The sequence below is a fragment of the Neomonachus schauinslandi genome, chromosome 16 (genome assembly GCF_002201575.2).
Source record: "Neomonachus schauinslandi chromosome 16, ASM220157v2, whole genome shotgun sequence".
NCBI classification, from domain to species: domain Eukaryota; kingdom Metazoa; phylum Chordata; class Mammalia; order Carnivora; family Phocidae; genus Neomonachus; species Neomonachus schauinslandi.
The window spans coordinates 35178979-35205853 of NC_058418.1; the positions used below are offsets into that span (position 1 = coordinate 35178979).

The following is a 26875-nucleotide window of genomic DNA, read 5'->3' on the forward strand; positions in this document are numbered from 1 at the left end:
ATATGGTGGCCACAGTCTCGTAGCTATTCAGCATGTGGATGCTGGTCCTGGAACTGAGGAAGCAGTCTCATGTGGCTAATGGTTTCTGTATTGGATAGCACAGCTCTAGAGCCTGAGTACTTAAGCACAGTGTCATATGAACAACTTTTGGCAGAGTGGCCTACAGTACCAGGTAGTGTAGTCTCCACATTTTAATGATACCTTAAAGCTAAACAAGGAGCTAGCCATTAAAAAATGTCAGGAAAGAACACTCTAGGCCTACAAAACAGAAAACAGAGAGGGAAGAGTTTGCTATCTATATATCTTTATCTATCTCTCTCTCTATATATGTAGATAGAAGGAGATAAATGGATATTTTATTTTATTTTTAGAATTCTCCTTGAATTTATTTATTTTTTAAAATTTTTAAAAGATTCATTGATTTGATAGAGAGAGAGAGCGCGCACAAGTGTGGGGGGAGGAGCAGAGGAAGTGGGAGAAGCAGATTTCCCCCTGAGCAGGGAGCCCAATCCCAGGACTCTGGGATCAGGAGCTAAGCTGAAGGCAGATGCCACCAGGCACTGACTGAGCCACCCAGGCACTCCAGAGTTCTCCTTTAGTTGACCCGATAAGTGACCACATGAGTGAAGCTGGAGAGGTTAGCAGATAAGTGTGCAAACACAAGTTTAGCTAGGTGGGAGTTGGAGGAATGATGCTTCTCCCTAGTATCTTCTTCAACAGTGGCACCTTTTAACCATTTTTTTTTTTCAGTTTATGTATAGTTTAGGATAACAGTTGCTATTGAAACAACTGCCTCAAAAATGTGTCTACTCAAACATGAGAGAAGTTTATTTCTACCCGCCTAAAGTCAAAAGGAGTAGGCAACTCTACTCCAAGTGGCAAAATGGAGGTACCCTTCTTTCTTGTGGCTTTGCTGCATTCAGCAAAACCAGTGCACGATATTATATCGTGGGAGGGAATAAAGACTACCAAGGAACCCAGGGTCAGAATGAAGAATATCAAAGATCCATGGGGATTTTTGTGAGACTTTCCTGGTTGTAGTGAGCATCAATTCTGTGTATATTAAATGGGCTTGTCACATGATGATCAGAGTAGCTGGTAAATGTAGGCTAGCAATAAATCCAAGAAAAAAATAAAATGGACTTGGGCCAGAGCTATATTTCTCAGCCACATGATAGTTGTTAATTGAACCTATGATGAAACATACAAAAGAAATGTCATTTTGGACCAAAATACACAAGGAAAGATAATCAATACATTACACCTATTTTAGGTGATCGCTTCATTTTTCCAGAATTCCTCCAGTTTGTTCATTGTGATATTAGATTTTGGAATTGTGGTATAAGTCGGTCAGGGTACAGAAAACACAAAGGTAAGACAAAAAGCATGCATTTGGCATTCAATAAGCTGAGCGAGACTGGGGCCTGTGAGTCATGTGGAATACCATGGGAGATTAAGAAATAATGGGGTATGTTGAAGTAACTTTGGAGAAACTGGACTAGCCATACTTCTACACACTTGTTTTACTCACCATCATGCGCTCGAGGACGTTCTTAGAAAAGTAATTCCCAGTGGTTGGCTTTTCTTCCCATACTTAGCTAGTGCTTTCCATTTGGCAAAAGTTATTTCAACAAAATCTTGGAGGAGAGATCACCTTAAAATGCTCTTGGGATATTGAACAAAGACAGCCATAGTTAGAAAAAAATAACAGATATAAAATAGAGAGTCACAGATGCTCAAAGCTGGAGGAGTGTGGGAATCTTCTATTTTAACACGTATGTACATACATACACATACATACATACAGTAATAAAGAGCAGAGGTTTTGCAACCAGAATTTGTTTCGCATTTTAGTACAACTATTACTGTATAACCTTGGAAATGTTACTTAGTTTCACTGTGTCTCAGTTTTCTCATCTGTAAAGGAAGAGTATGAAATCTCCCACATTTTGTTATTTTGAGGATTAAATGAGTTCATATGTGTATAGCACTAATACTCATGTGGTTACATGCACTATACACATGTTAGTCATTATCTTTAATATCTTCTGATTACAAATGAGGGACATCACACCCCATGAGTTTGAATAAATTAGCAACCTCAAACAGCAGAAAATTCCCAGGTTTCTTTGTCATGAAGCCTAGCACTCTTGGGATATACAAGATTTAGAGTGTCATCCTGGACTCTTGAGTTCTGATCCGGCTCTTATCTGTTGACTGTGTGCTAGAAAAAGAAAAAAATTAACATCTCTAAAACTCAATTTTCTCTGTATAAAATGGGAAGTTTATAATAATTAGCTCATTCCTAAGATTGTTTTGAGGTTGGACTGACATTTCTTAGAGCACTGTTCTTAATGCTTGGCACATAGCCAGTACTCAATAAATAGTATCGATGATGATGATGATAATTACATGATGATCTTTCTGCTACATTATTTTTATTATATAAAAATTATTTCCATTAGGCAAATGATTTAAAATCATTTGAATAAGCAATTCTGTTTCTTAATGGGAAGAAAAAATGTACTACGATGACTTTTTTTACGCTATTGCTGATGTTTTAGACTATCTCTAATTATTATAGATGATATTTTTAACAATTCAATTATATGCCACTAAAAGCAAAAGAGAAAATTAAATCAGTATCAATACATGCTTTAAACAATAAAACATCCAGAAAGTCATTTCAGAACATGTTGAGTTTCAATAATTAATAACTCATTGATAGAAATAGTGGTTAATATATTATGATTGAGTCCTCACCCATATTTCAGACACATAACTAATATTTAAATATAATGTATTATACTCCTGACATTTGTACAAACAACTCATGAACTAGAGCCTATGATTTATTCACATCTGTTATAACACATTCTGATAATTTATTTGGAAGAAAGCAATCTGCATTAATCATTTATTAATTATTAAATAAAATATAAGCACTGCATTAAAGAACTGCTGTTCAAAAATAACCTTTTCTTCTTGAAGCCAAGGACCTATTTATTTTCCCCTTGCATTTTGTAAAGATTAATTACCTTTCCAGGTGTTGTCCTCTGATTTGACCCCACATGGCTTTTGGGGAACACGTTTTACATTCAGATAGGAATCTGTCTGTTATGGGTTGAATTGTGAACCCTAAGAAAGATGGTTGCTACCCTAGCACCCAGTAGCTTAGAATGTGAACTTATTTGTAAATAGGATTGCTGGAGCTATAATTATTTAAGATGTGATAGGCTCTAATACAACTTATGGCCTTACAAGAATTCGTTGCACGAGAAGCCATGTGAAGACAGGCAGAGAGTGGAGTAATGCATCTACAAGCCACAGGATGCCCAGGATTATTGACCATCAGCAAAAGCCAGGAGGAAGACAGGGAACAGATTTTTCCTCAGAGCCCCCAGAAAACACCAACCCTGCTAACGCCTTGAGTGTAGACTTCTAACTTTCAGAACATGAAAGAATACATTTCTTTTGTTTTAAGCTACCCAGTTTTTACTTTGTGATAGCAGCCTTAGGAAAATAATACAGAGTGCTTTTTCTGTCTTTGCCAGTGTGCCTAGAAAGGTTTCCAAAGGCTTTACCAAAAAGAAGACCTTACATGCTGTGGTTAGAGAGTCCCAAGTAAAAATCCCCAACTCCTGATATTCACTAGCCATGTATTCAGTTTGTTTGGTAAATTTATCTAAAACTCTGTATCTTCATCTGTGAAAAATGGATAATCATCTTACCCTTGCAGAAATGTTGTATACCCTTGATAGTTTATGTAGATTGTTTCACTTTATTCTATGTCTGCTTTTTAATACATATTTTCTGGTTGTAAGGGTAGTGGTAAATACTAATAGTACTAAGTAGTACTTAGTGCAATAGTAGTAAGGTACTATATTATTTACATTTCTTATGTCACTCATAAAGAGATACCGATGATGGTCATGAGAAATGTCTTTGTAACACAAGGTAGGGTTTACTCATCTTCTGAATTTAATCGATGTTGCTTTCTAATCAGCTTGAGGACTTTAGTTCGATGTTCCTGGTTTGTTTTTGCTTTGCCCATCCAATTAAGACATTCCCAAACTTTGAACAGTTAGAATAATTGTTCAAGCTCCTGGAAGTGAATGTCAGAGACAAACTTAGAAGGGGGAGGATGCTCTTGGCTTGTATGATAGATACAAGACAGATGCCACTCCAGGGACTTCAGATATAAATCTGATGAGTATCAGTTTACAGTGGTGAAATTTTATCTATATCTAACTTATTTATTTCATTGTATGTCTGAAAAAGAAGAGAGAGAGATGGAAGTAAGGAGAAATCCAAGTAAGGAAAGAGGAATGGAAGAAAGAAATGAGGCAAAGAACAATTAGAATTGTGCAGGTGTGTTCACTCACCCTTTTACTACTTAAGCAATTATATACCAGAAAGAACTTAAGATAGAAGATTCTGGATCTGTTTTTCTCTTTTTTTTTTCAGTATTTCAGAGACCTCATAATATTTGCACCTTACTCTGATGCAGTGATTCAAGCATTTAAAAATAGAGGAAAAAATATTTTTTAATGAAATCCACCACCTAAGCCCATCTTTTTTTAAAAGGAGTTATTTTGTTTCAGTGCTGGAAGGAAATAGAGCTTTGTGGGCTTTGTTGAGTAAAGTGTATCAAATTCTAATTATGGGGGAAATTTAAGGAATTTTTATAGATATATAGTAGAAGGAATAATGGCTCTCAAAGATGTTCATTCCTGGGCACCTGGGTGGCTCAGTTGGTTAAGCGACTGCCTTCGGCTCAGGTCATGATCCTGGAGTCCCTGGATCGAGTCCCGCATCGGGCTCCCTGCTCAGCAGGGAGTCTGCTTCTCCCTCTGGCCCTCCCCCCTCTCATGTGTTCTCTCTCATTCTCTCTCTCTCAAATAAATAAATAAAATCTTAAAAAAAAAAAAAAGATGTTCATTCCTTTAAATCTTAAAACCTCTGTATGTAGGGGTGCCTGGGTGGCTCAGTCGTTAAGTGTCTGCCTTCGGCTCAGGTCATGATCCCAGGGTCCTGGGATCGAGCCCCGCGTCGGGCTCTCTGCTCGGCGGGGAGCCTGCTTCTCCCTCTCCCACTCCCCCTGCTTGTGTTCCCTCTCTCGCTGTGTTTCTCTCTCTGTTGAATAAATAAATAAAATCTTTAAAAAAAAAAAAAACCTCTGTATGTATTATCCTGGTGAAAGGATCTGAAGATATGATTAAGGTTATGGACCTTGAGACAGGGAGATTATCTCCGATTATCATGATGGACTAAATTTAATCAAGTGAATAGTTTAAAGTTAACAGACTTCTCTGGTTGTGGTCAGAGAGATATGTGAGGGCAGAAGAAGGGTTAGAGGGAGATGTGACTTGACCCACTATTGCTGGCTCTGAAGATGGCAGAAAGAGCTATGAGTCAAGGCATGTGATGGCTTCTACAAGTTGAGAACAGTCAGCTGACAGCCAGGAAGGAAATGGGGGTCTCAGTCACACAGCTGTAAGAAATTGAAGTCTGCCAACAGCCTGGAAAAGCAGGAAACACATTCTCTCCTAGAAACTCCAGGAAAACACAACCTTGATTTTAGTCAGTGAGACCCATTCTGGACTCCTGACCTAAAGACCTATAGGATAATAAATTTGTGCTGTTTTAAGTCACTAATGTGGAGTAATGTGTTACAGATGCAATAGAAAACTAATACAGTATAGTTGACCATGAATGGTTATCATATTATGTAATAATACTAGATTTTTACTGCTCATTTTGATATAATCTACTTCTGTGTATTGACCAATTAATTCAATAAACTTTTAATGTACCAGGCACTAGGATATAATAGCCAGAAGAGCAGATGTTCCTATAAATCAAATTTTCACACAAAGAGTTTACTGAACTAGATGTGTATGATTTTTTTTTTTTAAAGATTTTATTTATTTATTTTAAGAGAGAGAGAATGAGAGAGAACACATGAGAGGGGATAGGGTCAGAGGGAGAAGCAGACTCCCTGCCGAACAGGGAGCCCGATGCGGGACTCGATCCAGGGACTCCAGGATCATGACCTGAGCCGAAGGCAGACGCTTAATCAACTGAGCCACCCAGGCGCCCGTGTATGATTTTTTTTATTCTATAAATAATCAAGGAGCTAAATCTGGAGGCATAAGAAGAAATTCTTATAGTTCAGAAAATGAAGATTTAATCTAACCAATGACATGCTTGAGTATATCAGGTTTGGAGGAGTACATTAGGTAATACCACAGATTGAATCTTAACTTGGATTCTTCAGATATCTTAGGGCCTTTGTATGTTTAGTCATGATAAAAATCACGGGGGCTAAATGAATGGTCAGCTGCCTTTGTTTTTCAGCCATGCTGAACCTCAGGGAAAACCTCAGTGCTTTAAAGTGCTCATACTCATTTACAATTCAAACCTAAGTTTTTTGCTAAACTGACCTGATCCAAGTTTCCATGATCTCTTGCATGCATTACTGCAGCATCCTTACAATTGGGCTTCCTATCCAAAATGTTGTCCCTTCCAACTTGCACACTTCAGTATATTGTCTATATTTATTTATTTATTGTCTATAATTATTAAAATAGAACTAATTTTGTCACTCTCCTGCTTAAAGCCTTTGTATATTTGTTACATTTTTCTAAAGAGAAACCACACATTCCCAAATATTGCCTTCAAGACTCCCATAGACTTGGCTTCCGTCTATTTCTTCACTAAAATCCCATGTCACTCTCCCCTTTACACTCTATACATGCTTTCATTCCTTTGAAGATACCACATACTATCTTTCAAGTCTTTGCACTCATTGTTTCTTCTGCCGGGAATGCTTTCCCTCACCTATTTTGTCTGCATTTTTCTTACTCTTCCTTTGACAGTCAGGGTAAAGACATTTTCCTTGGTAGCCATTTCTCATCAAATAGACTGAGTTGAATCTCCTTTACTATGTGTTTCAGTAACTTCCCCTCTTATGTCAATCTTTACACTACATTGTACTTAATTTTCCAAATTGATAGAAGATTCTCTTTTAAATGACAGTTCAGTTGCAGGGTGATCTAAAACAGCTCTGTTCTACAAATATGGGCTTATCCACAGAACTTCCCTTCTTATTGTTTGACCATTGTTTGGTCTTGTGCATTTTTTTTTAAAGATTTATTTTTTTATGAGAGAGAAAAGAAAGGGAGAGTACATGAGCTGGAGGGGCAGAGGGAGAGGAAGAGAGAATCTCACACTGAGCATGGGGCCCAAGGTGGGGCTCCATCCCACAACCATGAGATCACAAACTGAGCTGAAACCAAGAGTTGGACACTTAACCAACTGTGCCACCCAGACACCCCATGGTCTTGTGCATTTTTACATGGTAAAATACTCCAGCCACCTGTCTGTATGTTGAAACTTCTCATATTACCTATTGGCTGAAGTTTCTCCAACTACTTGATTGAGAAAGGTCCACAGAAACAATACTCTTTGAATGTTTCGATGTTTATGACATTTTTCCTATAATCTTTATTCTTGGAGATCAGTTTGGCTGGATATAAAATCCTTGCTTTATGCTTCCATTCCTTCAGTACCTTAAATATATTATACTGATTTCTCCTGAAATAAAATGATATTTAAAAAATAATCTGATATCAGTGTTACTTTCTTCTTGAAGTGATTTGAACTGTTAGCTTGGATGAACAGAAGAATTCCCTTTCTTCAAAGTTTAATAATTCTACTACAGTATGTCTTACAATCAACCATAATGTGTCTATTTGCCCCAGTTTGCCCTTTCAGTTTGAAAGTTCACATCTTCATTTGGGAAAGTTTTCTTGAACTGCATGTAATGTCATTATGTCTGTGTGTCTCTGTGTTCCATTGTTTTAGTTTTCTTTTTCTCGTGCCTGGTTGTTTTTGCTTTTCTTCTATATTCCTGTTTGCAGATTCTTTTTATCATTTTCTCCACTTCCATCAGTAATTTTCATTTTTCTTATTTCCATTTTGTATTTTCTTTATGAGATTGTCTGTGCTATTTATGCATTCATGTTCTTTCTAAGTTAGCTCTATTTCCAGTGCCTTTTCTTTCCCCCTTTTGTTTCTAATCTTTCCTGATATTTGCCAGCTCTCTTGTCATGGCCTACTATTGTCTATTATCTTATTTAATAATCTTTCTAATTTTTATTTATTTCTATTTACTTCATCATGAAATATAAGGCATTGTGTGCAGCCATTTTTTTTTCTGGTATTTCTTCAATTTCTACAAGTCTTTATTTAGATTGTTTTATTGAGATTGAATAGATTTTTTTTTTCAGGTAATACCTTAGTGTTGGTTTGAACCACAGTCCTTTCATTGTTCTTTCTATAAAAACTATAAGTACTTCTCTTCTGAACAAATTGGAGTAATAGGAATCCAATTTACTATACCCCGATTAAAAAGCAACCAGATTATATATATTTAGATAAAACTAAATTATATAAAACAATTACATAAGATTAGAGATGATGGTTATGCTAATTAGATTGATTATGGTGATCACTTCACAATGTGTAACTATATCAAAACATCATGTTGTATATCTTAAATATATATATATATTTTTATTTGTCAATTATGCCTCAGTGGAGCTGAAAAATAATTTATAATGTAACAGTAATAATAATGTTAAATGTCACATGAAAATGTAGGAATAGCACATGGGCTTGGAAATCAATAAACTATTTGGAAATATATAATATTTTTTAATTAAATATTCCCTTTTGAAACTAATTTAATATCATCTTTTAATACTTGAAAGAGAGGGATCCCCAGATATTGCTGAAATTTTCTGGGGGCTGGACTTTGGCTTAATATTAAACATAAGTTAAAACATATTCCTCAAGGGGCGTCTGGGTGGGTCAGTCGTTAAGCGTCTGCCTTCCGCTCAGGTCATGATCTCAGGGTCCTGGGATCGAGCCCCGCATCGGGCTCCCTGCTCGGTGGGAAGCCTGCTTCTCCCTCTCCCACTCCCCCTGCTTGTGTTCCCTCTCTCACTGTGCCTCTCTCTGTCAAATAAATAAATAAAATCTTTAAAACAAAACAAAGCAGAACAAAACAAAAACATATCCCTCAAAAAAAAAAAGGGCAGTGAAGGACAGTGTCGTGTTCTTTGAGTATCGGGAGACAAGCAAACTGAGTCTTGAAATAGTCAGTTTACTGACTGAGGTGAGTATCCAGGCCATGTCTCAGAGAAGGAGAACCCAGGGAGAACCCAGAGAAATTCCTAATATGAAGAAATGAAGCGTGTGATCAAGGCACTGTATGAAGCGGGAATTTTATTTTTTTTATTTTATTTTATTTTTAAAGATTTTTATTTGTTTATTTGACAGAGAGGGAACATAAGCAGGGGAGGTGGGAGAGGGAGGGAGCCTGCTGTGGGGCTCGATCCCAGGACCCTGGGATCATGACCTGAGCCGAAGGCAGACGCTTAACGACTGAGCCACCCAGGCGCCCCTGAAGCGGGAATTTTAGATTGTGCTACCTACATTGCTGGTCTTTCTGGCTCCACATGGTACATGTCAACCCTATAGTCTCACCCTGATTTTCCAGAGAAAGGGCCAGAGGAGATTAATGAAGAGCTAATGAAAAATGTTAGCGACAACCCCTTTTTACTTCTCACAGAAAGTTAAAAGATATGTCAGGTCTCTATGGAAGAAGAAAAGCTCCGGACAACCTGTCACCTTTACCGGTATCTTTGGGATGTTAATAGGAGAAACAGTAATTCACAATAGAATGAACACTACCTTGAGTAGTTTTGAAGGAAAAAGTCAATTCTGCTCAATGCCCTTTACCTCTCTTCACCTGTCTCCATGTCAAACTCGATGTTTCAGAGCTAATATTTGCAGATTGGGTTGAATTTAGCCCGTATGAGATTGGCATGGCTAAATATGGTATTTTATGGCTCCTGACTTATTTGGAAGCAAATTTTTTATGGGAACAGTTGTGAAGAAATATGAAGAAAATCCCTTGCATTTCTTAATGGGTGTCTGGGGCAGTGCCTTTTCTATACTGTTCAACAGAGTCTTGGGAGTTTCTGGCTCACAAGATAAAGGTTCCACAATGGAGGAAGAATTAGAGAATATTACAGCAGAGCATATTGTGAGTAATGACAGCTGAGATAGGGATGATGAATCACAAGAACCCAAAGGCACTGAAAATGAAGATGCTAAAACGGAATATCACAATGATAATCAAGCAAGTTGGGTCCATCGTATGATAATGGCTTTGGTGAGTGATTCAACTTTATTCAGTACCAGAGAAGGACGTGCTGGGAAGGTGCACAGCTTCATGCTGGGCTTGAATCTCAATACATCCTATCCAATGTCTCCTCTGAAAGACTTTATGACAGGAATCGTTGGATGAAGATGAACTGGATACAGCTGTAGCAGATCCTGATGAGTTTGAGCAAATATATGAGCCTCTGGATGTCAAAAGTAAAAAGATTCACGTCGTGGACAGTGGCCTCACGTTTAACCTGCCATACCCCTTGATCCTGAGACCTCAGAGGGAGTTGATCTCATTATCTCCTTTGACTTTTCTCCAAGACCAAGTGACTCTAGTCCTCTGTTCAAGGAACTTCTACTTGCAGAAAAGTGGGCCAAAATGAACAAGCTCCCCTTTCCAAAGATTGATCCTCAAGTGTTTGATCAAGAAGGACTGAAAGAGTGCTATGTCTTTAAACCCAAGAATCCTGATATGGAGAAAGACTGCCCAAGTATCATCCACTTTGTTCTGGCCAACATCAACTTCAGAAAGTACAAGGCTCCAGGTGTTCCAAGATAAAATAAAGAAGAGAAAGAGATAGCTGATTTTGATATTTTTGATGACCCTGAATCACCATTTTCAACCTTTAACTTTCAGTATCCAAATCAAGCATTCAAAAGGCTGCATGATCTCATGCACTTCAATACCCTGAACAACATTGATATGATAAAGAATACCATAGTTGAAAGCATTGAATACAGAAGACAGAATCCATACCGCTGCTCTGTTTCCCTTAGTAATGTTGAAGCAAGACGATTCTTCAACAAAGAGTTTCTAAGCAAACCCACAGCATAGTTTGTGTAGTGGAAAGGGCAGCAATTTCTGATGCTGAGGCAGTTTGAAATTCCATTACAACTGGATTTAAAAGCATAATACAGATATTAGTACTGATCACAAGAGACTGGCTGATACTCAAAGTTGCAGTTATTTAGCTGCATGAGAATAATACCGTTATAAATTTGTTAGGTTGACAGATGATGTGATTATGTAAAAATATACTCAGCTACATTTTCTGTCAGTATAGGTTTCCTGATGCAAATGTAGGGACATATATTGTAATTTTAGACATTCCTCACCAGCTATCTTATGTGTCCTCTTTTTAAAAAAAAATGTTTTCTTTTTAGGATATTTAACAGTTCAGTCTCACTAAGTAAGACTTTGCATTGTGTGTAAATGTTATTCAGTGACTGGATTTATTCATACCATGAGACAACACTATTTTTTATTTATATACACATGTATACATATATGAAATAAATACATCAATATGCAATTAGCATGAGAAAAAAAAAAAAGAAATAGAAAAGCCAGGGAGGCCCAAGATGACTAGAATGCACAGAAAATACCAGAGAAGAAAAAGCTACACTTAGAGAGAATGGTAAATATTTACAGTTAATATCTCCCTCAAGTCTTACCGGATATCAAGCAATGAATGCTTGTGTAGAAATGGCAGAAGGCCATGGAAAGAATAACCTGAAAGTATTAGAGGAAAAGATCCTTGAAGCTCACAGAAAGCTAGAAATATCTTATATTCCTACAAGGCTGAGTAGAATCCCTTATAAGTGTGGCACATTGGGAAACATATGCAGAAGGGTTTTGACTCAGTTAATGAAGCAAATTAATTCTAGAACAAATGCTGTTGTAATCCCAACAAAGTTTAAAAGCAATACCTGATAGGATAAAACAATTTCCCCGCATCTTAACTGTATCCCAGACAAAAAGAAAATACTATTTTTAAGAAATACAGTAATATCCACCATATCACAAAAGTAAAATGTGTAGTGTCTGGAATCCAATGAAAATTTCCAGGCATTAAAAATATCAAGAAGCGGGCGCCTGGGTGGCTCAGTCGGTTGAGCGACTGCCTTCGGCTCAGGTCATCATCCCAGGGTCCTGGGATCGAGTCCCACATCGGGCTCCCTGCTCTGCGGGGAGCCTGCTTCTCCCTCTCCCACTCCCCCTGCTTGTGTTCCCTCTCTCGCTGTGTCTCTCTCTGTCAAATAAATAAATAAAATCTTAAAAAAAAAAATATCAAGAGGCTATCAAGAAACCTTCAAGAAACTATAACTCATGATGAGGAGAAAATTTAATTAAAACTGACCCAGAAATGACAGATGATATATTTCACAGAAAAAGACATGGAACCAACTAACATAACTATATTCCATATGTTTAAGAAGATAGAGGAAATAGATAGATGATAGATAGATAGATAGATAGATAGATAGATAGATAGATATAAAATGACCCAAATAAAACTTCTAAAGGTGAAAATTAAAATATCTGAGATGAAAATACAAGGAATGGTTTAAGTGCAGATTGGACATTGCAGGAAAAAAATTACTGAAATTAAAGACATAGGACTAGAAATTATCTAAATGAGCTGAGAGCATCAGTGAGCTGTGGGACAACCTCACATGTTCTACTCTATGTGCAATTGGCATTCCTGGAGAAGAGGAAAGGGCAGGAAAACATTTAAAAAAATGCAGAACTAGTAGCTAAAAAAATTTGAGATTTGATGAAAACTATAAATCCATAGATTAAAGATAATCAATGAAATAAGAAACATGAAGAAAACCACACAAATGCACATTGTAAACACATTGCTTCAAACCAGTGTAAAGGGAAAACCAGAGAAAAGAGACACAATGCACAGAAGGGAACCAAGAGAAGAATAATAGCATACTGCTTGCTAGAAACAACGCAGGTCAAAAAGAAAAAAAAAATGGAGCAACATTTTTATAATACTGAAGGAAAACACACACACACACACACACACACACACACCCCTGCCAACCTAAAATTCTATAGCCTGAGAAAATATATTTAAGAAATTAAGATAAACAAAGACATTTCAGACCTAGAAAAAAATTATTACAAGCAGCCCTGCACTGCAAGAGAAAGAGAAAGTATACCATATCCTTCAGGTAGACAGATATGATATGATATCAGATGGAAATCTGGATATACACAAATAAATGAAGAGCGTAAGAGATGAGAACTACATGGGTAAATGATGAGACTTGTATTATTTAAGTTTTTAAATTTTTTTATTATTTAAGTTTATTTAAAGGATAATTGACTCTTTAAAGCAAAACTAGTGATAATATTGCATGATGTTTATAACATATTATGTCCTAACATGTATGACAACAGTAGTATAAAACTTAGGAGGGACAGTAGAGATATGGGTATATTCTTATAAGGTCCTTATACTGGATATGAAGTGGTATGCTTGTACTAAAAAGTAGACTCAGATCATTTAAATATACATATTATAAGCCCCAAGTCAAACAGTAAAATAAAACAAAATAGAAATATAGCTAATAAGTCAATAATGGAGACAAAAATGAAATCATATAATCATCTCAATTGATGCAGAAAAACATTTGATAAAATCTAACATCTGTTTCTGACAACATTTCAATAACCTAGGAATAATAAAGAATCTCCTGAACCATACAAAGTACATTCTGAAAACTACCTACAGATAACTTCGTTCTTTAATAGTGAAGGACTGAATACTTTGGTCTTAACAGCAACAAAGCAAGATTGAACTTTCACCACTTCTGTTCAACACTGTACTCAGATTCTAGTCAGTAGAATAAGATAAAAAAATAAAAATTGTAAAGACTGGAAAGGAAGAAATACACTTGTTTTTATTAGCAGATAGCATAATCATCTAATGAGAAAATTCCAAGGAATCTATAAAAAGCAAATTTTAGGACTAATTAGTGAATTTAGCAGCATTGTAGTCTGTAAGATAAATATACAAAAATCCACCATATTTCCTTATACTGGTAAAGAAATATCAGTCATTTAAAATAACAATTGCCTTTGCAATCATATTAAATATATGAAATAGTCAGCAGTAAAACTGACAAATCACATGCAATTCTAGTACATTGAACACTACAGAACATTTTTGAGAGAGAAAAGAACAACTCAATACCAGATACCATATTCACAGATCAGAAGACTCAATATTGATAATATGTCAGTTGTCCTTAAACTAATTACTGAGTCAGCACACTTTCAGTCAAAAACCCAATAGTGTTGTTGAAGAAAATGAAAAGCTGTTTCTAAATTTCATACAGAAATGCAAATAACATAGACTATGGAATCCAACTTCACATAAGAACAACAAATTTGGGGGCCTTAATAGTCCCTCAGTTGGAGACATAGTATAAAGTGACAGAAGTTAACAAAAGGTGGTATTAGTGTCAAGATAGACAAATCAATGGCACATACTATGGTCCAGATACAGAGCCATAAATATTTGTTCAATTAATTTTGCACAAAAGTGCAAAGGTAATTTGGTGGAGAAAAACATCTTTATGTTCTTTCCATTATTATCCCACACCCTCAGTAGCCATTCACACACATGTCCCCCCCAATTTCTATTTGTATAAATTAGAAATCTCAAGCATTGTTTTGGGGAGTGTAGCATACCTCCTCACATAAATATTATGTTGGTCTGCCTATCTATAGATCGATCGATGAATCTATCTCTACCTACTTAACATGTTTAAACTTAGCAGCGTTTTCACAAATGTTGCTTAAAGTATATGCTTGTCCTTCACTTCAAAAGAATTCCATTGTTCCCTTTTTTGATGTGTACTTTTGTGTCCAGGTGGAGCAGTTTGTAGTTTTAAGGAGACCATCTGGGGGCTCCTGGGTGGCTCAGTCAGTTAAGTGTCTGCCTTCGGCTCAGGTCATGATCTCAGAGTCCTGGGATTGAGCCCCGTGTCGGGCTCTCTGCTCAGCAGAAAGCCTGCTTCTCCCTCTCCCACTCCCCCTGCTTGTGTTCCCTCTCTCGCTGTGTCTCTCCCTGTCAAATGGAAAAAAAAAAATCTTAAAAAAAAAAAAAAAAGACCATCTGTGGAAACCTATCCGTTTGTCAGCCATTCTCTCCTCTTAAAAGTAATGAACAATTTCTGGGGGGCAAGTGAATAAGCTGTCTGTGGTGTATTGACATAAAACTGCTTTTTTCCCCCCACAGTAACATTGGGAATCCTGTAGATAACAAATTATTGCAGCCAGGAACAAGTAACTAAAAATGCGTTAGATAAGATGACTTCAATAAATCCTGTGATGCCTTTTCTCAGTGAAAGTTTAGAAACAAACTTGTGACCAAGGCAATTCCTTTTGTCTCTTTCACGGGGGGGGAAAGAACAGTTAAACAACTTTTTCTAAAATAATGTCAATGTATGAGGTCAAATATTTAGAAAGTTATGATTTGTGCCTATGGTCAAATTCTTATAAAAGTACATAGGGAACACTGAATTCAAACTTGTATATCAGACTTTAAGAGGGATAGAGACCAATGAGACAGAACTGGAAACTACTATAAGTAGGACAGAGCTAAAATTTCATGACATACCAGTCAGTGTGATGGTATATTTATTATTCCTTATTTACAAAATGTGAGATAGTTATTATGATTATACCTGTTGTACAAAAAGGGTTTCAGTTTCCAAGAACATATTATAAGCAAATGGAGCAGCTGGGTTTCCAAATCCATACCCACCTAATTAGAAGCTAGAGTCTACTAGGCTAGAGCTGAGCATAGATTTAGAGAAATGTTCGATGAAAAAGAGACTACTTCGACTGTAGAATAAAATACTAGATTAAGAAATTAATTTGGAGAGCTGTAACATCAAAGAAGGATTTGGCTTTCTTTATGTGGTTCCAGAGGATAGTGCTAAAAGTAATTTGAAGTAACTATGAGAAGACTTACATTTTGGCTTTCAAAACAAGGAAGATGACTACAGGTGTCCAGCAATGGAGTGTTTCCTCTGTGGTGACCTCTCCATTCCTGAAGGAGTTCCTGTTGAGGCTAGAATCTAATCCTGCATTCCCCAATGCGGCCGCACTAGCTATGTGTGGATATTTTATTTTAATTAAAATTACATGAAATTAAAAATTTAGTCCCTCAGTTGAACTAGCCAAATACCAAGTGCTCAATAGGCATGCACCACTGCATATAAACTATTTATTTAAAAAATAATAATGATGCCCTTCAACAGATGAATAAAGAAGATGTGGTCCATATATACAATGGAATATTACTCAGCCATCAGAAAGGATAAATACCCAACTTTTACATCAACATGGATGGGACTGGAGGAGATTATGCTAAGTGAAATAAGCCAAGCAGAGAAAGTCAATTATCCTATGGTTTCACTTATTTGTGGAACATAAGGAATAGCGTGGAGGACATTAGGAGAAGGAAGGGAAAAATGAAGGGTGGGGGGGACATCAGAGGGAGAGATGAACCATGAGAGACTATGGACTCTGAGAAACAAACAGGGTTTTAGAGGGAAGGGGGGTGGGGGGATGGGTTAGCCCAGTGATGGGTATTAAGGAGGGCATGTACTGCATGGAGCATTGGGTGTTATACGAAAACAATGGATCGTGGATCACCACGTCAAAAACTAATGATGTATTGTATGGTGACTAACATAACGTAATAAAAAAAACAAATAAATAAAAATAACGGTGAGATCCACACATGTAGATTCCTGATGCCTTTGCAATTTCTTCGCTTTTAAATCTTAGCAATATTTTTGTATCTTCAGAATACTGAAGTCTTCACAGTAGTGACTGGGTGAATGGAATTATTTGAGGGCATTGTTATTGACATTTCCCACCTACCTCCTCTGTGACTTTCCTACCAGTTACAAACTTCAAGGCATAGTCCTCTCAGCCTTTTTTCTGAGTCACCAATGACAGAATACCTGGGAAAGGAGGTTTAGTCATTGACTCGCATCTGTCGTTACCCAACTACAGTTGCACAGGAACAATACTAATAAAGTTTTTTTTTTCCAAAGATGTGGAAAATAGTGTTTTAGGACTTCAATTATAAGTCTCATAAAAGCATAAATGTAGAGAAGGAAACTGAGGTGCAGAAAGAGAAAATAACCAGCAAGTGTTTGTCAGACTCCAAACTAGAGTCTATATTTCCCAATTAAATTACACACACCATTTTCTCTTCAAAAAGTCACCCCTACTTTCTCCAGTCTCTCTCTTTTAAAAAAATATTTTTTTTATTTATTTATTTGTCAGAGAAAGAGAGAGAGCGCACAAGCAGAGGGAAAAGCGGGCTCCCCACTGAGCAAGGAGCCCAATTCAGGATTCAATCCCAGAACTCCAGGATCATGACCTGAGCCGAAGGCAGACACTTAACTGACTGAGTCACCCGGGCGTCCCTCCAGTCTCTCTTTTTTTAAGTTTTTATTTAAATTCCAGGTAGTTAACATAGTGTTATATTAGTTTCAGGTGTGCAGTATAGTGATTCAACACTTTGAAACATCAGCCAGTGCGTGACAAGTGCACGCTTTAATCCCCATCACCTATTCAACCCTTCCTCCCACCTCCCTGATGGTAACCAACAGTGTGTTCTCTATAGTTAAGAGTCTGTTTCTTGGTTTCCCGCCCTCTTTCTTTTTTTCCCCCTTTGCTCATTTGTTTTGTTTCTTAAATTCCACCTATGAGTGAAATCATATGGTATTTGTCTTTCTCTGACCGACATATTTCACTTAGCATAATACTCTCTGGCTCCAACGATATCATTTCAAATGGTGAGATTCCATTTTTTTTTTATGGCTGGGTAATATTCCATTGTATAATTATGTTTATTTTATAAAGCCTATTTTCCCTCTCCTGACCATTATTCTGAAACAATGAATATGTTATAATTTCTAGGGTTTAATATGCAACAAAATGTTTCCAAACTGTAATGATGGCATAAAAATTATCATCACACATTTATTGAGCACCATTATGTTTAAGAGACAAAGTTTTTTCATTACTATTTTGGGGACATTTATGGATTTCTTTAATATGTTTACTATATTCAAATTCCACTTAATTTAATTCTCAGAGAATGTCAAACTACATTTGCTTGCACTGATTATGTATCTTTACCTATATCTATCTTTCCATCCATCCATCTATCTCCCTGCCTTCAAGAAACTTACCTCTAGAAGCAGAGTGCAGTATTTCATTTTTCCCTTCCATTATAGATGACTATTTCTCTAAACGCTATAATAAAGATATGCACAGAATATATTGACTAGTAAAGGCCAGCTCAACAAGGAAGGCTGCACAACACAGCTGTCAATTCTTTTGAGATTTGAAAGCAGAGTAGGATTTCAAAAGAAAATCCATATTTTGAAAAGCCAAGTATATGCATTTTTTTTAAAGATTTTATTTATTTATTTGAGAGAGAGAGAGAAACAGCATGAGAGGGGATAGGGTCAGAGGGAGAAGCAGGCTCTCCGATGAGCCGGGAGCCCAATGCGGGACTCGATCCCAGGACTCTGGGATCATGACCCGAGCCGAAGGCAGTCGCTTAACCAACTGAGCCACCCAGGCGCCCTGCATTTTTTTTTTTTAAAGATTTTATTTATTTGACAGAGAGAGACACAGCGAGAGAGGGAACACAAGCAGGAGCAGTGGGAGAGGGAGAAGCAGGCTTCCCGCCGAGCAGGGAGCCCGATGTGGGGCTTGATCCCAGGACCCTGGGATCATGACCTGAGCCGAAGGCAGACGCTTAACGACGGAGCCACCCAGGCACCCCTATGCATTTTTTTTAAAGATAGCCCTGCATCACCATACCAACCCTGAACAGGGGTTCTCAACTTTGGCTGCCCATTGAAAGCACCTGGGGAGCTTTCAAAATAGACATGCCAGAGTCCCTGCCCTTGAGATCATGATTTGATTGATCGCAGGAGAGGCCTGGTCATAGGGATTTTAAAAGCTCTCCAGGTGGTTCTCATGAGCAACCAAGGTTGAGAACCATTGCCTTAGATGATAGTCAAGAGATAGGTGAGGAAAAAATGGTTGTTTTACAATGCTGTTATAAAAATCTCCTATGCATAAAGTTACATGTGAGACTTGATACTAATTTGATAGAATCCATTTTTATATGGCTGAAGGAGAAATAAAATAAATTTACTGCCTTATGTAAGAGACGAATAAGATACAAATAAAGATACAAAAAGATATGTATAAAGATACATATGTAATCTTAATTTATCTTCACAGCAACCTATTTATACCAACATGTCTGTCTATTCCCCACATAAGAATTGTACATATATCGGGCGCCTGGGTGGCTCAGTCGGTTAAGCGTCTGCCTTCGGCTCGGGTCATGGTCCCAGGGTCCTGGGATCGAGCCTGCATCGGGCTCCCTGCTCTGCGGGGAGCCTGCTTTTCCCTCTCCTCCCCATTTGTGCTCTCTCACTATCTCTGTCTCTCTCTCTCAAATAAATAAAATCTAAAAAAAAAAAAAAATTAAAAAAAATTATACATATGTACACGAATGTGTGTATAGATACCAAAGTATAGGATTCTTAAATGTAAACCTTATATTAATAAACATTTTTCCAAGGCAAATATTATCATTTTCTTTTTAAGTGGAAAGAGAAGTGGTTATGCCATAGCTACAATGTTCTGACATACCCTGGGTTAACATGAAGGACAGAGCTTCAAGTATCCCACCAGATTACTGCCTATTGTAATAACATTCTTATCTCCAAATCATAGTGTTCGCACGGGTAGAATGCTGGTTAGAATCCATTCACAAACACCACTTAATCCAGGAGTAACAATGGTAAAGCAGCAAGGGACAGAACGTAATTCAAAGGGTTGGAAAACTAAGGCTCCTGAGGTAATTCCTTTAAATTTTCTCTGAATAAGCTATGGTGGGCATTGTAAGACCCTTGTGTTCTGGCCCATGCTCCCTCTTCAGCTTAATTTCCTGCACCATGCTCCTTACTCACTGCTCTCAAAGCACACTGGGATCCTTCACACTCTTTGAAAACAACACACTCTTTTTCACCCCAGGCATTTCACACTGTTCTCTTTGGGATGTCAACAGCTTGGAGAAGTTGCACCTGACTGCTTTAATCTAAACAGGCCACTCCTGTTTATTTTCATGCTCTGATTTTTTTTTTCCTGTGAATTTATTCCAAGTAGTAATTATATTTTTATATCTCCCAAATATAAGCCTCATGAGGGTAGGAAGCTAGTGTGTTTTGTTTACTACGTTCTATCAGGCACCTACAATCAATGGATTCACAGTAGTCACCCACAGTTGTTAAATGACTGAAATAAGTGAATGAAGAAACACAGCTCTGACATATGTGTAATACAGAAAACCAATCTGGCAATTGAAATAGAACTTCCATGAGTAGAGCTTTGGCCAACTGTTTATAGATTATTAGGAATTTGTAGAGCAAGGCAAGTTCAGTTTCTCTTTCAGCTGTGACCAAAAGATTCAATTAGAAAATAAATTATTAAAAGAACAGAAGGTAATTAAAAGATCCCTGGCCAAAAATAGTTAATATTGAATGATTTTATCAAACAGGGAAAATTGCAGTTTCTGTCATTAGAAGAAAATAGAATTCTTGTAAATTATTCAAAAGGAACAAGACAGTAACATGTGAAATTGGATATGAAATTGAGAAATGACTAGTTTTTTGTAATGGTGATATTGTTTGTTTTAAAATAAATATCAAAATTGAGGGGTAAATTAATCTGATTCCTGGCCACAATGGCATTCCTGGGTCTTAAGTAAAAATGTGATGGGATTGGTTTATAACCTCCACGATACACTCTCATAAATAGCCCTTTCTATAGCCCTGTCTCATGCCTCTGCATTTGTGATATGAATAATGTGAACTGTAAAAGTGTGATAACAGAAGACAGTTGTGAAGCAATGGTACATCTGTTGTAAAATAAGGATGTCACACATCATGAGGGTAGATCAAGAGGCATGATCTTCATGATATGTGAAAAGACATTAAGTGTGGAAATGATGTTAATTACTTTCTAAATGTCATTTATTCAGTGTGTTCATGCTATGTTAGCAAAAGAAATATCTATTATCTCCTAATGGTTACTGGGACAAAAAAATACCATATTGCTGCAGTAATTAAATCCCTTTAATAGGAAAGTTTTTGGTTCTGTTAAATTTATTTTTACATATTCAAGTTTTAAATGGGTTAAAGGTACAGTGATCTGGGTAATAGAGGCAATGTTAATCTATGCTTTCTAGAGTGTGTCTCGGTTCAGTTATGTAAACAGTATAAATGATAGATGTATAAAGAAAGGAAGCCAGAGTGAATAGGTATTGAAAGTCAATACAGAAGTTGCATTCATAGTGTGCCCTTGTTTTTCATGGATTACCATTTGTAATTCGGACCTGTGAAAGCAAATATTTCATGATATGCTCCTGCACGGATTTTCTGATATATCTACTTAAACCATGGGATTTATTTAAATCATGTATGTCTTTATTAACATCAGGTACATATTTAAAGCTTTTGTGAGATTTATTGTGCCGTGTTTGCAATGCCAGAGGAAGACTCTGAACTCCCTGCAGCTTGGCCGTCTCTGCTTTTACCAATCACCAGGTACGTAAGAAACTACATGAAGAGTTGGAAGAAGTAACACATTTCTTAAGAGTGCTGTGTTTCCTGGATCGCTTTATTGTTTTGTAATGTCAGTTTTACAATGACAAACCAGACCTGTTAGGAATTAAAATTAGGTCACTCCTTGGAAGGAAATATTTACCAAGCTCTTACTACATCCAAGGAACTTGGTTGGATTGTGGGGAGAGGAAGAATGTGAGGAGAATAAGGATAAAACTGTTAATTTGATGTGTAAGCGCATATCTATACATGAAAAAGTAAATGTATTACTATAAGTATGACATACTTAGAAGACATAAAAAGAATGTTGGCTTTTATGAAATGTTACTTTAACATTGTTTCAAAAAGTATGTTTTATGGAATGCTAATCTTCGGAAATGCCTTGACCCATATTAAATAATTAATACATGGTTTTGATTAAATTATGGACTGAATATTTTAAGAAAGTGTTCCAATATCAATGTATATCAAATCCCCTTTATAGTGATTCAAGATGCACATTATTGTAGGACTCTCAACAACCTCTCACAGACTAAATAAACTTATTCAATGATGTTTGTCACATTTCCTCAACTTTTTGAGTGTTATGAATATTTCCACTTATTTTAGGTCAAATAAAAGCAGTACGTATATATCTCCTACAACTTATTTTGAGACATACTGCAATGATTATTTAACTTATAGGTATTAGCACTTTTGCAGTAAAATGCCCGATGTGCATATTATCAGTGAGCAGGAGCGAGACAGAGGGGAGAGCATAAAAACTGTGTCCACCAGCCTCTGTTCCCTGTGAGCAGCTCTTGGGCCCTTGGAAGTGGGTCAAACCAGAGCTGGCACCTCAGACCACAGCCCCTGGACGAGCCAACAGGTCTCTTCCTCAGAACGACCGGGGGTATACAGCTGGGGGTCTGCCCCGGGAGGGGTAGTCTGCCAAGAACTGTATTTGGCAGACTACCCAGGAGCTCAGGCCCCCCTGGCCTCCACAGTCAGGCATCAAGCTGTGAAACCTGGGCTGTAGATGTGTGCATAGAAGCTCCCCTCTGGGAGATACTGGCGATTGGGAACGAGACAGAGGAACACTGCAAAAATGGCACCTGCTGAACAAAGAAATTAAAAGGAAAAACAAAAAAAGATTAAAAAGATAAAAAAAAAGAAAAAGATGATACCCTCCAGCTTCAGCAAGGCTAAGAAAAAGTGTGAAGATAGCATCTGATGGCTAGAGCATAATAAAGATGGAACCCACTGTGGTGTGGGGGGAGTGGGGATAAAAGTTGGCATCTGCTGCCCCACAAGACTGAGGGACAGTGTCTACCAGCCTCAGTCCCTGGAGAATATCCCATCATGCCCCTGCCTCTCGGTCTGATGCTTTAAAAATAGCGTTGAGCCTCTTTCACATAAAGTCTGTGTACCTTTCAAAGACTGCTTCTGCTCAGGGCCCTGGAACAGGTGAGTCTGCAAGAGCCCTTTGAGAGTCATTTCTCCCTTTGCTACAGCCCTGCAGGTCTTCTGGATGCAGGCCCTGTTAGTTTTCAAAACTAGATATTTTGGGGGCTCATCTCTCAGGCGAAAGTATAAAAGTTGGGGTGTCTGATGTTGGAGTATGAACCCTTTGCTCCTGGGGGAGAAGGTCCAGGTTTTGAGTTCTCTCTTGATTGTGGGTCAGCTTGCAGGGTAGGGAGTGTTTGGGGAGAGTGTGTCTCTGCCTTTCCTACCTGCTTCCATGTGTTGTTTCTTTTCTTTTTTTTTTCTCATTTCCCAGATCTGAAGGAATTGTTCCACTGGTTTTTTTAGGATTTTTTTTTTTTTTTTTAGAGGAAATTGTTCCACAGGTAGCTGTAGATTCAGTGTGTCTGTGGAAGGAGGTGAGTGCAGGATCTTCCTACATCACCATCTTAAACTGGCTCTTGAGTATTCTTATATGTACTAGTTTGGGTTCCTGAGAAATGGACAACGGGACAGGATTAGACATGCAACAGATTGATTGGGGGTGGGAGTTGGAGAAGGTGGGTAGAATTTTCAGAATAAAATGCAGAGAGACAGGAGAGTAATTGTGTCAGGAAAAATCTCAGACTGCCTCACAGTTTTAAAAAAGTTTTAGCCAAGTCACTGGGGAGTCCTCAAACTAAAATCAGTCATTGAAGGAGTTTATCATCAGGTAATTCCTTAGTAACCCCACCATGCTCTATCACTGGCTTAGAACAGCCCACGTGTAGTTTAGTCGTGGTGTAAATATGATGGAGAATAGAGAGGGACCTTCATGTCTGCAATAGGACATATGAGCAGCACATTTTCATGACTGTCATACTATACATCGATCTTTGTTTTCTCTAGGTTTGTTCCTATATGTCCAGATCCCTAATGTAATTTTTTAATTGCTAAATAAAGGATATAGGCATTTTCTTAAGGCCCTTCATAAATGTTTCCAAATGGTGCACCATCTAGGGGCAAAGTTGGATGTGTTCATACTTATGTCAATTAAATGTACTTTCTTATACACTTATACCTTATACACTTGTCATCATTGGATGGTATCATTTTTATTAATTTTAAATTTTCATGAGTTTGAGATTCACAAGGTGATATTCGGACTTGATTACAAAGCTGTGTTTTTGGACTGCTTTTGGCATTGCTTAGGGCACAGTGGAAACAGAAACTCAGTCCTTGTGTTGGTAGCATGTGGGCCCAGGGTTCCCAGTCTTTTATGATAGGGTACTTGCCTTTCCCTATTGCCCAGCTAGGCTTAATGCCAGCCCTATTCTTTGGTTGCACTGGCTTCGGCCCCTCCCATTCACTTGTTCGTGCACTTGGTACTGTGCTGAGGCAGTGGTAGGTGAGCATATGGAGGATCTTGCCTTTGGAGGATTGCACACAGCAACAACAGCAGGACTGCTGGTGGGGAAGCAGCATCTTGTTTGTTAAAGTCAACCCTCTTCCCACTGAAGCAGCCCCAGGCAGAGGGTCTACACAGCTGAGGATGTCAGAAAACATGGGGTGTCTCAGACCTTCACCAAGACTGGCATTTCAGGCAGAAAGGCAAACTTTGCCTAGGGGATATCACAGCAGAGTTTGATAGTTCCTGGTAATTAATCAACTGCTTGAATGAAGGCATCAGGCTGTATCAGGAAGAGTGAATAAGGACAGAACTTTATATGGGTATAGAAGAAAATAGAATTCTTCGCAGCAAAAACGATACTATGCTGCAATATCCTCTCCAGAGGAATGGGTCCCTGTATATCCGGAGAAAATCCAAGCACTTTCCACAGCTTTGTCACTAGCTTTAGATGTAACTTTGGGCAAAGCTGCATCTTAGTTTCCTTTACTGTAAAATGAAGCGGCTGAAAATAGGATCCCTAAGAATCCTTACAGATTTAGTATTCTGGGGACCCAATCTCATCTCCCATCCCCTTCTCCCTGGTGCCTCTTTCTTTCTGAACCGCCCAAACTTAGGATCATTTGAATTCTGTCTCTTGTATCTCTTCACCTAGGAAAGCTTTGATAGGTATATGAGTTGGCTTCAGCTGCCATCACAAAATACCAGAGATTTGGGGGGCTTAAATAACAGATATTTATCTCTCATAGTACTGGAGGCTGAGAAGTCCAAAATCACGGTGCTAGCAGTGTTGGTATCAATCTGAAATTGCTTCCCTTAGCTTGTAGACAGCAGTCTACCCATGGTGGTCTCATTGTGGAGAGAGAGTTCTGATCTCTTCTTCTTACAAAGACACTAATCCTACCAGGTTAGAGCCCCACTCTTAGGATCTCATTTAATCTTAGTTACCTCTTAAAAATCCTATTGCCAAATGTAGTCACCTCGGGGATTAGGGCCTCATTGGCACATGAATTTGGGATGTGGGCCATAATCAAATCCATAACAATAGGGTTGTGATCATTAAAGAGCTATCAGAAGCGTCATTCAGTTATGGGAACTGTGTCTCGCTCACACCCCAAACATCATGCTTTTTCCTGGCTCTTGTCTTCAGGATGTTCCGTTTCTCTAAAATGCGTTTTCCAAAGCTTTTCTTTTCCCTAACTTGTAAAGTCCTACTTACCTTTTTTTTTTTTTAACATTTTGTTTATTTGAGAGAGAGTGAGGGAGGGAGAGAGCAAGCACAATGTTGGGGGGGGGCAGAGGGGGTGGGAGAGAGAGAAGCAGACTCTCTGCTGAACAGGGAGCCCGATGTAGTGCTTGATCCCAGGACCCTGAGATCATTACTTGAGTGCAAGGCAGATGCTTAACTGACTGAGCTACCCTAGCGCCCCTCCTACTTACCTTTTAAAAGTCAAACAAAACTTCTCTCTGGAATTCTGTCTTAAATCCATCACCTTTTAGGGTCTCTCACATTTTTCCTGTATTTTCCTACATTAGTTTGTATATATTTTATAGTGACATGTATTCCCTTCTCTGGAGATAATGCCATCCCCTTCCTTTCTCTTAAATTATTTATTTAAATGTAATTACTGTGACAGTTGAGATAATGCTTCGCTCGACTTCCTTCTGGGATAGAAGAAGTTGTGATTTTTGTTGTTTTGGGATGGATAAGCCTGCCTCTTATGACAAGAGACAGTGTCAACCACCTAATGTAAATGAATTAAGCTGAATACATTTTTGTGTATGTAAATCATCACCCCTAAAATAATTCACTATGACTAATGTTGGCATTTCTGTATCTGGGTTTTCAGTTGTAGCTGTTAACAGTAATCTGGACAAAATAGGGTAGTAGAGATTTTAGATCATCTTGCTAGGATTTATGGCCTATCAAACAATTTGGGTTTAGTGTTATTTGTTTGTTTTTGAGAGAAATAATTTTATTACTTTTCTTTAATGACTATGGATCCATTCAGATTTTAAAGATATTTTTGAATCTGTGTGCATAAGAGAAAATGAATAAAACATTTCTAGAAAAAATATACATTTTAAAAATGATTAGCAAAAGGTTATGTTTAGAAATCTATGAGTAACAAAGATCGTCCATATATTTAGTGTCCTTTTTTTAAAAAATAATGTTCAGTTCTGCTCTTGCTATTGCTCTCTTTCATCCTTGATAAATTTAGCAGAGGCTTTCCCATCTTTTAGCTTTTTTAAGGAATCAGTTTTAGGTTTAGTTGATTATCTCCAGTGTTTTGTTTTGTTTTGTTTTAATTTAAGTCAGTT

The 26875-nt window shown here is 37.6% G+C and overlaps 1 pseudogene; it reads left to right on the forward strand.

The window, feature by feature from the left end:
- Window positions 1–9471: 9471 nt before the first annotated feature.
- LOC110594156 lies at window positions 9472–11077 on the forward strand (annotated as a pseudogene).
- Window positions 11078–26875: the final 15798 nt, after the last annotated feature.